Here is a 4,367-nt window from a genome sequence, read left to right on the forward strand (position 1 = left end):
ACGATAAACATCACGCTAACGTAGTCGTTGAGGTACCCACACAACGCCAGTGCCACCCGACGCACTGCCCGGTACACAGTGCTTTTGTGGACTTGGATCGTGTCCCCAACCACATTCTGCATCGACCCCGTAGCGAAGTATCGCAACGCGATTGTCACTTGTAGCGACGGAGGTAGAGCCCCGTTTGACTCGGACCCGTGCTCAATTGCCGGAGCCAGCATGTCCGTGATCCGCATTATCTGGTCGCGCCTGAACCGGTACCGACAGTAAATATTGAAGTCATCGTACACATCCAAAGGGTGGATTCGGTCTCTCAAAACCCTTTTCCTAACGGCAGGTTCTCTGTTTTGTAGAGCAAGCCTCTCTAAACGAGCCATAGTTGCTGTTTTCTTCAGTTGGTTTTGATCCTGTGTCGGCAAACTAGTTAACAGTTACACAACCCTTAGGGTGGGTGTAAATATTTAGTAAACACTTAGTAATTACTAGCTCTACGTGATTCCTAGTAAAATTGGTGCAACCCATTTTAATTTAGTAATGACTAAATCTTGATTTAGTAAACACTTACACTTTTACTAAGGTTAGTAAACACTTAGTGGACTCATAAGGACAGAGGGATGTCGTATGCTGTAAAGCCCTGTGAGGCAAATTGTGATTTGTGATATTGGGCTTTATAAATAAAATTGATTGATTGATTGATTGATTAGTGAGAGGTGGTGCAACCGGCTCCAGGTTGATAGAATGGAAACCGGAGTTCAGCTCGATGTATCAGGCTTAGCCAGAGCCATGGTTTCCATGGTTACCGATGTGAGGCTAATCTTAGCCACTTTGATGGAACAGAACTCTGGCTCACATTAGCCAGACTTGGCCATTTAATCCTGGATTTGCCTTTAGCCTGCTTGATGGAATACCCACCAGCAGTGATGTCGGGGGTAAACAAACATCAGTGATGTCAGAGGTAAACAAACATCAGTGATGTCAGAGGTAAACAAACATCAGTGATGTCAGAGGTAAACAAACAGCAGTAGTGATGTCAGAGGTAAACAAACATTGGTGATGTCACAGGTAAACAAACAGCAGTAGTGATGTCACAGGTAAACAAACAGTAGTGATGTCACAGGTAAACAAACAGTGGTGATGTCACAGGTAAACAAACAGCAGTAGTGATGTCACAGGTAAACAAACAGCAGTAGTGATGTCAGAGGTAAACAAACAGTAGTGATGTCACAGGTAAACAAGCAGTAGTGATGTCACAGGTAAACAAACAGTAGTGATGTCACAGGTAAACAAACAGCAGTAGTGATGTCAGAGGTAAACAAACAGCAGGAGTGATGTCACAGGTAAACAAACAGTAGTGATGTCACAGGTAAACAAGCAGTAGTGATGTCACAGGTAAACAAGCAGTAGTGATGTCACAGGTAAACAAACAGTAGTGATGTCACAAGTAAACAAGCAGTAGTGATGTCACAGGTAAACAAACAGTAGTGATGTCACAAGTAAACAAACAGCAGGAGTGATGTCAGAGGTAAACAAACAGCAGTAGTGATGTCACAGGTAAACAAACAGCAGGAGTGATGTCATGTCAGAGGTAAACAAACAGCAGGAGTGATGTCAGAGGTAAACAAACAGCAGGAGTGATGTCAGAGGTAAACAAACAGCACAGGTGAGGCGGGCAGAGGAGTTGCAGTTTTATAAACAGACGAATCACAGCCAGAAAATTTAACGACTGGAGCTCCTCTTTCAGTCCAAAATGGTGGCGACTTGTCTCATTATGAGATCTTTGACTGTTCAAACTTCCTGTGACATCATTGCTCTCATCTCCATAGCAACAACGTGTGACGGACAGTTTGTGCTGAGCGGTCGGAGCGGTTGGTTCAGTTCATCAGACTCAGAGATGTATGACAGCAGCAGCGTCTGCCGCTGGATCATCAGGTACCTGAACGCAGCACACACACAGCACAAACATTTTAATGATCTCTTTGTTTGTTTGTTTGTTTGTTGTGATCGGACTGATATTTACAGTGAAATGTTGTTTACAGTGTGGACGAAGGATTCTCTGTTCGTGTTGACTTCCTGTTCTTTGAAACTGAAGAACACGCCGACACGCTGAGACTGTACGAAGGTGCCGGAACAAACAAACAGCTGACAGGTACGCAACACACACACACACAAACAGCAAGTTGCATCATGTAGGAACACAACAGGAACAGGATCTGAGTGGCTCTAGCTTGATACACATATTCAAGATCATTCGGGCTAATGCTAATCGTTTTTGGGCAGAGTTTGACCACATTCCTCAGCTTGTTGTTGTTTGAAATGCTGAGGTTTCCAAACCAACAGATGAAAGCAAAAGTTAAGATGGACTCAATAAAAGATGAATAAAACATTTAAGAAGCTTTGTGTCAACATTAAAATAGCATCTGTGTTGGTCGTCCAGGATGGTGCCTAAATACTTATATTGACTATTGACTTCCACCGCTGTACCTTTGACAAAGGTTTGGGCTGTGACAGGTGGATTCCTGCGGAAATCAAGAATCATGTCTTTTGTTTTTGACACATTAAGTTGTAGGTAAGCATCCTCACACCATCTAACAAAATAGTCAAGCACAGGTCCATGGCCCACCTCATGGTCCTGCAAGAAGCCGACAATCACGGAGTCATCAGCAAATTTTATTATGAACCTCGACTCGAACATGCTCTTACAGTCATTAGTGTAAAGCATGAACGGTCGTGGTGACAAGACGCACCCCTGAGGCGAGCCTGTGGAACACATCAGGGTGTCAGACAGGGTTCCATTAACACGACTTCTCTTCAGCCTCGTTGTCAGAAAATCGAATAACCAACATATGGTTCCAAAATCAGTGCTGGGTATTGAAAGCCTCTGAGCAAGAACATGAGGCTGCATGCAGTTAAAGGCTGATGAGAAATCAGCAAAGCATAGACGTGCGTGTGTTTTCCTACCCTCCAGGTGCCTGACAACACTTTCCTGGGTTGATAGGTGAATTGGGGTGGATCAATCATTGTCTGCGTCATAGAAAGCAAGCTTTTTTTCACCATACGCTCCAAACTCTTCATCACCACTGAGGTGAGGGCCACAGGACAATAATCATTCAGTATCTTTGGTAATGGTACCTTCGCCACTGGGACAATAATGGACTCTTTCCATAATGAGGGAACTTTATTAAGTGACAGGGACCACTGAAGATACGTGAAAATATCACTTTAGAATGGGGCACAACATTTAAGTAGTCAACCGCTGATGCCATCAGGCCCATGAGTTTTCAAAGCATTAGTCTTTTCAAAAGTGCTCCATACGCTGATTTCATCTGTAGCAGCCCTGAATTTGGATAGATCATCAGAAAAGTCCTTAGAGTCAAATCTCAAATAAAACTGGTTCAGTTCTTCTGCCAGGGTCGAGTCAGATTTGTCAGCATTAGACACTTTTTCCTTCTCCTGATTTCCTACCATAGACTTAATTCCTCTCCATGTGGAGCGAGAATGACCACTCCGAAGTTCATCATGTGCCTTGTCCATGTACTGAATTTTGGCCAGCCTAATTTCCCTTTTCACCAATTTTTGTGCTTCTTTTTGTTGAATAATATCTCCCTGATTGTGACCTACAGGGATTTACTGACCCAAGGCTTGTTATTAGGATACAATGTAATTGTCTTTCTTCAATCATCTCTTCACAAAAGGTAATATAGCTTACCACAGTGTGGGTCAGCTCATCTAAATCTGTACAGGAGTCTTAAAAACACCCCAGTTTGTAATATGCAAACAACCATTTTATGTAAAGTTTGATGGACATTAAAGAAGTCTAAGTCTAGTCTAACCATTCAGTTCACGAACAGCGCCGTCTGTCCAAAGAGCGACCTCTTTGCGCTCAACTTTCCCCTTCTTGAGAGCCGACTGATAAACCGGAGCAAGCAGGACACAGTTGTGGTCAGAAGAGCCAAGTGGAGCCAGTGGAAAAGATTTGTAAGCCCCCTTCATAGTGTCGTAGCACAAATCCAGTGTTCTACATGTCGCGTTGGACATTTTACATCCTGGTACAGATGCCCAAGATGCTGACTCAGGCTGCAAGTATTAAAATCACCAAAGATGAAATGTGGGGCGTCAGGGCAAATCCCTCTGTCCTTAGGATCCTCACAGCTGATCTTTGTGCTCCACTGTCTCTCAGATTAACTCATATCACAGCGGTGCCTGGACAGCGTGACGTGTGTGGTTGTGCTGCTGCCGTGGTCCTGCCAGATGCCTCCTGCTGCTGCTGCCATCATTAGTCATTAGTCATACTTCTACTGTTATTATACACATATGACTATTGTCACACATGTATACTGCCAGATATTAATACATACTTTCAACATATT

This window comes from Epinephelus moara, chromosome 7, assembly GCF_006386435.1.
Source record: "Epinephelus moara isolate mb chromosome 7, YSFRI_EMoa_1.0, whole genome shotgun sequence".
Lineage (NCBI taxonomy): Eukaryota > Metazoa > Chordata > Actinopteri > Perciformes > Serranidae > Epinephelus > Epinephelus moara.